Raw genomic sequence first — 12,861 nt, 5'->3', positions numbered from 1 at the left:
AAATGGGAACAAAATATAGAGTTTAGAAACAGTAGATATTTGCACATTTCTGAAATTGGGACTCATACTAGCATGAGAATTATCAGTCATTTTTTAGAATGACTTCTTTTTTACACAATATCTTTCATTTGGAAGGCAAAAATGCATCGAAAGTCAATATAATAACAGTTCCTTTACAAATCTGAATTACCCTAAGTCTCCCGATAAAAATGGTACCTCACTTGTGTGGGTAGGCATAGTGCCCGCGACAGGAATCGACGCAAAAAGCAACGTGGTCACAACTCAATATTGCAGTGAAAAATTACCCTTTTTTGGCAAAGTGCCTAGCTCTAGTTTTTGAACCCTAGCTCTTCGGGCACCCTAGGAAACCTAGCAAACCTATACATTTTTGAAAGCTAGACACCCAGGGGATTCCAGGATGGGGTGACTTGACTGCCTCCCACCAGGGTCTGTTACCCAGAATCCCTTGCAAACCTAAAAAATTGTCAAAAAAAGCATATTTTCCCCACATTTCTGTCGTGGAAAGTTCCGGAATCTGCCTGGATCCACAAATTTCCACCCACCCCGCATTCCCCAAAGTCTTATGAGAAAAACGGCACCTCACTTGTGTGGGTCGGCCTAGTGCCCGCGACAGGAAACGGCGCAAAACGCAACGTGGTCACACCTCAATTTCGCAGTGAAAAATGACCCTTTTTTGGCAAACTGTCTAGCTGTAGTTTTTGAACCCTAGCTCTGCGGGCACCTTGGGAAACCTAGCAAATCTATACATTTTTGAAAACTAGACACCGAAGGGAATCCAGGATGGCGTGACTTGCCTGCCTCCCACAAGGGTCTGTTACCCAGAATCCCTTGCAAACCTAAAAAATTGTCAAAAAAACCACATATTCCCCATATGTCTGTCGTGGAAAGTACCGGAATCTGTGTGGATCCACAAATTTCCACCCACCCCGCGTTCCCCAAACTCTTATGAGAAAAACGGTACCTCACTTGTGTGGGTCGGCCTAGTGCCTGCGACAGGAAACGGCGCAAAACGCAACGTGGTCACACCTCAATTTCGCAGTGAAAAATGACCCTTTTTTGGCAAAATGACTAGCTGTAGTTTTTGAACCCTAGCTCTGCGGGCACCTTGGGAAACCTAGCAAACCTATAAATGTTTGAAAACTAGACACCCAGGGGAATCCAGGATGGGGTGACTTGACTGCCTCCCACCAGGGTCTGTTACCCAGAATCCCTTGCAAACCTGAAAAATTGTCAAAAAAAACACATTTTCCCCACATTTCTGTCGTGGAAAGTTCCGGAATCTGTGTGGATCCACAAATTTCCACCCACCCCGCGTTCCCCAAAGTCTTACGAGAAAAACGGTACCTCACTTGAGTGGGTCGGCCTAGTGCCCGCGACAGGAAACGGCGCAAAACGCAACGTGGTTACACCTCAATTTCGTAAGTGAAAAATGACCCTTTTTTGGCAAAATGTCTAGCTGTAGTTTTTGAAACCTAGCTCTGCGGGCACCTTGGGAAACCTAGCAAACCTATACATTTTTGAAAACTAGACACCCAGGGGAATCCAGGATATGGTGACTTGACTGCCTCCCACCAGGGTCTGTTACCCAGAATCCCTTGCAAACCTAAAAATTTGTCAAAAAAAACACATTTTCCCCACATTTCTGTCATGGAAAGTTCCGGAATCTGTGTGGATCCACAAATTTCCACCCACCCCGCGTTCCCCAAAGACTTACGAGAAAAACGGTACCTCACTTGTGTGGGTCAGCCTGGTGCCCATGACTGGAAACGGCGCAAAACGCAACGTGGTCACACCTCAATTTCGCTGTGAAAAATGACCCTTTTTTGGCAAAATGTGTAGCTGTAGTTTTTGAACCCTAGCTCTGTGGGCACCTTGGGAAACCTAGCAAACCTATACATTTTTGAAAACTAGACACCCAGGGGAATCCAGGATGGGGTGACTTGACTGCCTCCCACCAGGGTCTGTTACCCAGAATCCCTTGCAAACCTAAAAAATTGTCAAAAAAACACCTTTTCCCCACATTTCTGTGGTGGAAAGTTCCGGAATCTGTGTGGATCCACAAATTTTCAACCCCCCCGCGTTCCCCAAAGTCCTACGAGAAAAACGGTACCTCACTTGTGTGGGTCGGCCTAGTACCCGCGACAGGAAACGGCGCAAAACGCAACGTGGTCACACCTCAATTTCGGAGTCAAAAATGACCCTTTTTTGGCAAAATTTCTAGCTATAGTTTATGAACCCTAGCTCTGCGGGCACCTTGGGAAACATAGCAAACCTATACATTTTTGAAAACTAGACACCCAGGGGAATCCAGGATGGGGTGACTTGACTGCCTCCCACCAGGGTCTGTTACCCAGAATCCCTTGCAAACCTAAAGAATTGTAAAAAAAAACACATTTTCCCCACATTTCTGTCGTGGAAAGTTCCGAAATCTGCCTGGATCCACATATTTCCACCCACCCCGCGTTCCCCAAAGTCTTACGAGAAAAACGGTACCTCACTTGTGTGGGTCGGCCAAGTGCCCGCGACAGGAAACGGCGCAAAACGCAACATGGTCACACCTCAATTTCGCAGTGAAAAATGACCCTTTTTCGGCAAAGTGCCTAGCTCTACTTTTTTAACCCTAGCTCTGCGGGCACCTTGGGAAACCTAGCAAAGCCATACATTTCTCAAAACTAGACACCCGCGTGCTTCCAGGGCGGCATGGCTTGCGTGGATCCCCCAACGTTTCCTTACCCAGAATCCCCTGCAAACCTCAATTTTAGCTGAAAAAATCACATTTTTCACACATTTTTGTGTGGGAAAGTTGTGGCATCACCAGGCTCACTCAAATTTCCCACCACCCACCGTTCCCCCGGGTCTCCCGGTAAAAATGGTGCCTCACTTGTGTGGGAGGCCCAAGTACCCGCGACAGGCAAGGGCCTAAAACGCAGTGAGGCGACATCAAAATTGCCTATCTCAAAACCACCTGGTTTTGCAAGGGGGGGTCACTTGGGTTTTTGGCACCGTGCTCGGCGGCCATCTAGGGAAACCTACCAAACCCATACATTTCTGAAAACTAGACACCCGGGGGCTTCCAGGGAGGTATGGCTTGCGTGGATGCCCCAAAGTTTCCTTACCCAGAATCCCCTACAAACCTCAATTTTAGCTGAAAAAATCAAATTTTTCACACATTTTTGTGTGGGAAAGTTGTGGCATCACCGGGCTCACTCAAATTTCCCACCACCCAGCGTTCCCCCGGGTCTCCTGGTAAAAATGGTGCCTCACTTGTGTGGAAGGCCCAAGTACCCGCTACAGGCAAGGGCCCAAAATGCAGTGAGGCGACATCAAAATTGCCTATCTCAAAACCACCTGGTTTTGCAAGGGGGGTCACTTGGCTTTTTGGCCCGGTGCTCGGCGGCCATCAAGGGAAACCTACCAAACCCATACATTTCTGAAAACTAGACACTGGGGCTTCCAGAGAGGTATGGCGTGCGTGGATCCCCCAACGTTTCCTTACCCAGAATCCCCTGCAAACCTCAATTTTAGCTGAAAAAATCACATTTCTCACACATTTTTGTGTGGGAAAGTTGTGGCATCACTGGGCTCACTCAAATTTCCCACCACCCAGCGTTCCCCCGGGTCTCCCGGTAAAAATGGTGCCTCACTTGTGTGGAAGGCCCAAGTACCCGCTACAGGCAAGGGCCCAAAATGCAGTGAGGCGACATCAAAATTGCCTATCTCAAAACCACCTGGTTTTACAAGGGGGGTCACTTGGGTTTTTGGCCCGGTGCTCGGCGCCCATCTAGGGAAACCTACCAAACCCATACATTTCTGAAAACTAGACACCTGGGGGCTTCCAGGGAGGTATGGCGTGCGTGGATCCCCCAACGTTTCCTTACCCAGAATCCTCTGCAAACATCAATTTTAGCTGAAAAAATCACATTTTTCACACATTTTTGTGTGGGAAAGTTGTGGCATCACCGGGCTCACTCAAATTTCCCACCACCCAGCGTTCCCTCGGGTCTCCCGGTAAAAATGGTGCCTCATTTGTGTGGGAGGCCCAAGTACCCGCGACAGGCAAGGGCCCAAAACGTAGTGATGCGACATCAACATTGCCTATCCCCAAAAACTTTTGGGCCCTTGCCTGTCGCGGGTACTTGGGCCTCCCACACAAGTGAGGCACAATTTTTACCGGGAGTCCCGGGGGAACGCTGGGTGGTGGGAAATTTGAGTGAGCCCGGTGATGCCACAACTTTCCCACACAAAAATGTGCGAAAAAAGTGCTTTTTTCAGCTAAAATTGAGGTTTGCAGGGGATTCTGGGTAAGGAAACGTTAGGGGATCCACGCAAGCCATACCTCCCTGGAAGCCCCCGGGTGTCTAGTTTTCAGAAATGTATGGGTTTGGTAGGTTTCCCTAGATGGCCGCCGAGCACCAGGCCAAAAACCCAGGTGACCCCCTTGCAAAACCAGGTGGTTTTGAGATAGGCAATTTTGATGTCACCTCACTACGTTTTGGGCCCTTGCCTGTCGCGGGTACTTGGGCCTCCCACACAAGTGAGGCAGCATTTTTACCGGGAGACCCGGGGGAACGCTGGGTGGTAGGAAATTTGAGTGAGCCCGGTGATGCCACAACTTTCCCACACAAAAATGTGTGAAAACAGTGATTGTTTTTCAGCTAACATTGAGGTTTGCGGGGGATTCTGGGTAAGGAAACGTTGGGGGATCCACGCAAGCCATACCTCCCTGGAAGCCCCCCGGTGTCTAGTTTTCAGAAATGGATGGGTTTGGTAGGTTTCCCTAGATGGCCGCCGAGCACCGGGCCAAAAACCCAGGTGACCCCCCTTGCAAAACCAGGTGGTTTTGAGATAGGCAATTTTGATGTCACCTCACTACGGTTTGGGCCCTTGCCTGTCGCGGGTACTTGGGCGTCCCACACAAGTGTGGCACCCATTTTTACCGGGAGACCCAGGGGAACGCTGGGTGGTGGGAAATTTGATTGAGCCCAGTGATGCCACAACTTTCCCACACAAAAATGTGTGAAAAAAGTGATTTTTTTCAGCTAAAATTGAGGTTTGCAGGGGGTTCTGGGTAAGGAAACGTTGGGGGATCCACGCAAGCCATACCTCCCTGGAAGCCCCCGGGTGTCTAGTTTTCAGAAATGTATGGGTTTGGTAGGTTTCCCTAGATGGCCGCCGAGCACCAGGCCAAAAACCCAGGTGACCCCCTTGCAAAACCAGGTGGTTTTGAGATAGGCAATTTTGATGTCACCTCACTACGTTTTGGGCCCTTGCCTGTCGCGGGTACTTGGGCCTCCCACACAAGTGAGGCAGCATTTTTACCGGGAGACCCGGGGGAACACTGGGTGGTAGGAAATTTGAGTGAGCCCGGTGATGCCACAACTTTCCCACACAAAAATGTGTGAAAACAGTGATTTTTTTTCAGCTAAAATTGAGGTTTGCGGGGGATTCTGGGTAAGGAAACGTTGGGGGATCCATGCAAGCCATACCTCCCTGGAAGCCCCCGGGTGTCTAGTTTTCAGAAATGTATGGGTTTGGTAGGTTTCCCTAGATGGCCGCCGAGCACCGGGCCAAAAACCCAGGTGACCCCCCTTGCAAAACCAGGTGGTTTTGAGATAGCCAATTTTGATGTCACCTCACTACGGTTTGGGCCCTTGCCTGTCGCGGGTACTTGGGCCTCCCACACAAGTGTGGCACCCATTTTTACCGGGAGACCCAGGGGAACGCTGGGTGGTGGGAAATTTGATTGAGCCCGGTGATGCCACAACTTTCCCACACAAAAATGTGTGAAAAAAGTGATTTTTTTCAGCTAAAATTGAGGTTTGCAGGGGGTTCTGGGTAAGGAAACGTTGGGGGATCCACGCAAGCCATACCTCCCTGGAAGCCCCCGGGTGTCTAGTTTTCAGAAATGTATGGGTTTGGTAGGTTTACCTAGATGGCCGCCAAGCACGGGCCAAAAAGACAGTTGACCCCTTGCAAAACCAGATCGTTTTGGCATAATTAGTTGTTTGTTTCTACAGTGTGAGAATTTCAGCACAATATTGCAAGGAAAATGTGACAGACATTTTGAGGTTTGCAGGACATTGTGGATAAAATAACTTTTTGGAATTCACAAGAGAGACATCACCATGAACTCCCGTGGGTTTAAGACAATATCTACAGTTGGTGGGTTATTCTTACATGGAACATACACCTTGGCAGAGAAACTAAAAAGACAAAGATTCCTGCACAGCCATCTATTCCTCAAACGCACACACATACTGGTTGGATTTGGCACGAGGGCGAGTGATGGTTCAGTATATTAAATTTTATTAACAAGAGATTTCACAAAAATGAAATGCACTGTCAATAATTAAATGGAGAAAAAACTGAACCTATGATTCGCAGCTCGTGAGCTGTAAAGCCACGGCAAGGCACCAACCGCTTTACAGGCCATTCACACACCTTACATACGTGATACACACAAGACTATTCGCACCACCAGGCACAAAAACAACACATTACAAAATTCACAAAAAGGGACAAGGTACACCCTGCTTCAGAAAGGCAAATATTACTGCACAGCCATCTAATCCTCAAGCACACACACATACTGGTTGGATTTGGCACGAGGGTGAGTGATGGTTCAGTACATACAATTGTATTAGCAAGTGATTTCACAAAAATTAAATGCACTGTTAATAATTGAAAGGGCGAGAAACTGAACCATTGACTCACAGCTCGTGAGCTGTAAAGCCACGACAAGGCACCAACCTCTTTACAGGCCATTCATACACCTTTCATACGTGTGACACATACAAAACCATTCACACCGCCAGCCGCGGGCCCATCACATAACAACACTCACACCAGCAGACAGCGCCATTCAAGGGCCCAATCACTTTCACACGCCCACATTCCTGACACAGCAACTACACAAGCTGATGGATTGCGTGGAGTGGCACTCAGCTAGCAGTGTGTGTAGTGACCAGCAGCAAGTCACTACTCACACACAGCTAGCCGAGCGCCAGTCCACGCACACCGCTAGCTGAGCGCCAGTCCACGCACACCGCTAGCCAAACATCAGTCCACGCACACCGCTAGCCAAGCGCCAGTCCAGGCACACAGCCAGCCAATTGCCAGTCCAGGCACACCGGCAGCCAATCGCCAATCCAAGCACAAGTCCAGCCAAGCGCCAGTCCACGCACACCACCAGCCAAGCGCCAGTCCACGCACACTGCCAGTGCACGCACACCGCCAGCCAAGTACCAGTCCACGCACACCGCCAGCCAAGCACCATTTCACGCACACCGCCAACCAAGTGCTAGTCCACACACACCACCAACACATTTAGGATTTTTTTAGACAAAAATAAAAACACAAACAAATCGCAAATAGATACAAATCTACAAACACAAAATCAGAAACTAAATACATTGCACTAACGCCAACCTTGAAACAGAATCAAATTTTTCAAAGAATACAGATCAGGCAGTTCACTTTACCACTCATGAATGCTCCCAAAAATTATTTTGCGTGTGGTACACTCTAAAACAAGCAGGGACACACAGCCCAGGTTTAGAAGGACAGTCGGGGCAGTACATACGAATCTCCTTCCGCGTACCTCTTCGCCAACAGACTCTGCATCTCCTAGTGGGAAAATCTTTTGACGGTGTGGGAGGGATGAAATCAGGAAAGTGGCGATATTTCAATCGAAGCACATCCTCCACCACTCCAAATCTAGGAACACTTGCCTGTTCCACAACAACAAGGCTAGCTATCACAGAGTGCTGAAACTGAAGAAATGTCAACTTTGACACAGGAGAACACTCCTTGAACACAATAAAAGCATTGAAATTTGCTAATTCGAAGAAATGGATGGCCAACTTTTTATACCAAACATAAGCCTTCCGAATAGCAGAGTAAGGTTCCAACCTCTGATCTATTCTGTCAACACCACCCATGTGCTTATTGTAGTCTAGAATGCACACAGGTTTGCGCACTTCAGCAACCTGACCCCAAACAGCCACAGGTGAAGTACTCTCATCATGGATGGTAGTCAGCATGTACACATCCCTCCTGTCCACAAATTTGACAGCTAGTAGTTCATCACTACGCAAGAAACTGCACTGCCCCCTCTGAAGTTTTTTGCAAACAAACTCTTTCGGATAACCTTTACGGTTAGAGCGGATTGTGCCACATGCAACAGTGTCCACTTTATACAATTCCTTAAATAATTGCACAGCAGTATAGAAGTTATCAAGGTACAAATGGTGGCCTCTGTTAAACAGTCTTCTAGCAAGATCCCACACAATTTTCTCTGAAACTCCAAAAGTGGACGGACAACCTGGGGGGTCAATAGTAGAATCTCTACCAGTGTACACACAAAAATTAAAAACATATCCTGTCCTACTCTCAGACAACATATACAGCTTAATTCCATAGCGTGCCCTCTTGCTAGGGATGTACTGCCTAAAAACCAAACGGCCCTTGAACAAGACCAAAGACTCCTCCACAGATATTTCTTTCCCTGGAGTATAGATCTCAGAAAATCGATCTACAAAGTGATCAAGAACGGGCTGAATCTTAAAAAGACGGTCTCAGTCAGGGTGATCTCGTGGCAACGCCATAGAATTATCAACAAAATGCAGCATACGTAGCAAAAGTAAATACCGATTACGAGTCATAACTGCAGGAAATATGGCAGTTGCCAACAAGGGGCTAGTAGACCAATATGAAGCCAAGGTTGGCTTCCTTACCACACCCATCAATAAAGTCAAACCGAAAAACTTCTTAATCTCTTCCAGATATGTGGGAGTCCACCGGGTAGCTCTAGACTGGGGCCTAAGTTTGTCACTGTTGTCCCTCAAAAACTGTTCAGCATACAAATTCGTCTGCTCAACAATCTCACCCAAAAATACATCATCCATAAACAACTGAAAAAACTGTATAGGCAAAAGGTGTTCACAATCCACTGTACACCCTGCATCACCGCTAAAGGCAGGCAACACTGGCTGCACCATGTTTGGATCAACCCAAAGTCCAGCACTTCCAGTAGGAAGCCTAGCAGCCTCAGACTGCAATCCAGATGCCTCTTGCACCATCAGCACAGCAGTTTCCTCCTCTAAGACAGGCACTTCATCCGCACTGAGAGTTGCTTCATCCACACCAAGAGTACCTTCCTCTGCACTGAGAGTACCTTCATCATCCGATGATTCCATGTTGAGAGAAAACTCACTGCCAGAATCTTCCCCTCCCTCCTCTCCCTCAGACGCACTGTCAGTCTCATAATCGTGCTCAGAGGAAGATTCAAGAAGCCTACCAACCACCTGTTGAGCAGTCATTCTACGGCTAGCCATAATGCATACTAATAAAGGTAACTTGTCAAACAAGTCAACAACAACAAACACTTTGTAAAATAAGTAATAAACAAAAAGCACCTTTATCAAAAACACATATATACTCCAAAACAATACCACTCACTTGCCAGAGGCAGCTAAACTACTCACCACCACCTACTCTGTACAGACACAGTATGGATCAACAATATCCCACTAAAAAAGAAAGAGAAAAGAAATTACACATAAGACTATGCAAAACACATCGCAAAGAATTTCATGCTCAAACCACTAACTAAATATGCCGCCATTATGACATCACTTACAAACAAAATTCATTCAAACATTACAATATTACTCATTTGGAGTAAATACAACAACAAAAAAATTCTTACCAAAACAATGCAACTACACAAAACTGTAGAACAACCACTGTTGAAACCGGAAATAGGAATCAAAAGCTTTAGTCTAGAATTAAAAAGAGAAAAAAAAATTAATGTCACATATGCATATAATGCTCCAGATCATCACGTACTGCGCAAAATTTATTGCTTGAACCTCCCACTTTCAAGAAGGAAAGATCGATGGCCCAATCCTTTACAAGCAACGCGGCGAGAATCTGGAACTCAGCCTCACCTCCGGACCACCCCCTCCCTCTTCCCAGTCCTTCAAAACTGACCTCAAAGTTCTCCTGCAAAGACACTTCCAAACTTAATTTACACCCTCTCTATTGTCTGAAGGAAGTCTTTACATTATAGGAAATTCTGTTCTCCATGCCCGTAGAAGTGCCTTCCCAGTGTGTTCCTGTGTTTTGAGTGTCTGCCATTTATTGCACTTTTATACCTCTACTTGTACTTTGTACTCTTTTGTAACTTGCACACATGTCACTTTTCCTCTTGTAACGTATTGTTTGCTACCTCTTGTATTTTGTTTGCTTTTGATACATGCACAATTACCACCATTGCCTCATGTAACATAACGTTTGCTCTTGTTTTCAGATTGTCTGCCATTTATTGCAGTATTTTACCTCTACTTGCATTTTGTACTCTTTTGTAACATGCACACATCACTGTTTCCTCTTGTAACGTATCGTCTGCTACCTCTTTGATTTTGTTTGCACTTTAAAATATTTAAAAAATAATGTGGCCATAAGGGGAGCGACCCTTGCCTAAAAAACGAGAAAAAAAAACCTGGTGCTGGTGGCCATTCCTGCTGCACGATCGTGCAGCAGGAATGCATAAAAGTGACATTGGGGGCAGAGGTGTAGCTAGAGCTTGTGGCGCCCGGGGCTATCTCTCAGATTGCCACCCCTGGGGAGGGGGTGTTGCTGGGGAAAAAAGACAGCGACCACTTGAAAGACGTCTGAGAGACAAGTAGTATCGCCACTAATAGTTACCTCGATCATGCAAGTTACATGCACATACATGACACGGTCCAAGGCTACACAGTTCAATACACCGGTGACTGGCAGTACAAAAGAGAACACACAGACTGCATGATCTATCTGGGGACTCAGAAAAACCACATGTGACATCCATCAGAGAGCTGCATGAATAATTACCTGGTAATCCCCTCATCACAATGCAAACAAGCACATACATGACACCGTTCAGGGATCTATCATCTACAGCTGACATTAAATGACCACTCATCATGGTCCCCCCATTAAAGCAGTGCACTTTGTGATCTGCATGGTACATGTTCTTTGCAGCAGGCACATTAACCCTCTGTGCTACCTTTCCAGGAGTCAACCCTTCCACTAGACAAAACTCCATCTCTCTCTAGGAAGAACATTAATCACCAAAGTTATCATGACATTTTAATTGTTTCTGAAAATTGCTGGAGGCCAGGAAGGAGGCAGCAAGTTTTTTTCAAACCATAATATACTTGCAAACACTACGCACCCACCCGAAATAGGTACCCAGTGAGGTCACACCTTTCGCATTGCCCTAACCGGCTCAAGGTTCATGTGACCTCAGTGACAGAGTCACAGCGACTGGATCACTGTTGCTCTAGGGTGTGCTGCTTCGTAGGCCTGCCCGCAAGACTGGAGATGAACTTCAGTATGGATTGTGGTGGACAGGCCTTCAAGGTTAACCCACAATTTACACCACTAGGGTACACCTGCTTGTGCTAAGACATCAAGCCTTTTAAGGTCTAGTGGGGCCTTCTACGGTCTAGCATGGGAATGTGCTCCCTCAGTACAGTGGTGTGGTGGACTGGTCATGAATGCTGAACCCGGTTCCCCAGTTCCAAATTCGACAGCTCTGGCCATAGTGCCACATTCCCACTGAACACCATACTTGCCCACTGAGAGAAACTCGCACCGCCTTCAGCTATAAACTAATTGTGCCCGCTATAAACACTTGGATGTGGCTCAATTCAAATTATGCACTTGATAAGAGTAATATGCTGCCTAAAAAAAAAACTAAAAGCAACCACTCATAGGGAATGCAAAGCATGTGAAATGTAAGCAGAAACAACATGGTTACCTTAACGATCTCTCATTCACTATTCAGAAATCAGCGAGTGGTTTCACCTGAAAAGTTATGGACATGACTAGAGGGCCCTGAAGGGAACCGTTTCACTGTCCATTGCTTATATCCTTACAAAACGTAAGCAGTATGGTATAAAAAGACCACATCCATAAACACAGAGCCATGGTACACATTGTGTTTTCCAATCCACCCATCAACCAGGTATTGCAGTACCTCCAGGAATGGTAAACTTTCCCACCTGGGGACAACAATGCTGTTCAAAGAAAGACGAGAAAACGAAAGTAGCGCTTCACTGGCAAACTCTGTGATGCTGGTGTATTTGGATGTAAATAAAACCAATCTGGCCACTTTGCAACCCCTCTGTCTTGCTTTATTTAGTTATGTATGTATTTTTCATATTTAAAACCTTCTATTTCTCTCCATCCTGCTGCACTTTGGAATAGAACATTTCAGAAACAGGGCATTTCTCGGATGCACGTTTTTCTTTTTTTGATCCATTTCACACGGAAGCAACTAAATGAAATAACTACAGCAAGCCCAGCCTTATCTGAATTCCTTTGTCCTCCCTCCCACCCTAATTATCCCACCGATCACGAAATCCCCCCCTCCCCAGCCCCAAAACTCACCTTTCCTCTCCGACGCGCAGGAAGCAAATGGCTTCCTGCGCGACGGAGAACAAAGGGGAAACCTCCAATGACGTCAGCGCGGCTCGCGTGCTGACGTCATTGATGATGCGGGGGTGGGGGGCGGGGGAAGGCAGGGGAAGGTCTTCCCTTGCCTTCCCAGTAAAAAAAAGGGATCGCCCACTCACTCACTTAGCGAAATACGTAGGAGCACTTTTTTTGTTTAAACTATGTGTAGTGATGTGCTGTGTGGAGTGAAAAGTGAAAAAAATGAATAAAAATTACCTAGATAGTGAGCCCTAACTTTATTCTGCTCCTATCTGGTAAATATATAATAAAAATGGGGCTAGTAACAGAGCACAGTAACCATTATGTGAAGCTGTCCCTATTTACTTGGTCGACATG

This window comes from Triturus cristatus, chromosome 8 (assembly GCF_964204655.1).
Source record: "Triturus cristatus chromosome 8, aTriCri1.1, whole genome shotgun sequence".
NCBI lineage: Eukaryota > Metazoa > Chordata > Amphibia > Caudata > Salamandridae > Triturus > Triturus cristatus.
The sequence above is the reverse complement of the archived record's forward strand: the minus strand, read 5'-3'. Positions refer to the sequence as shown.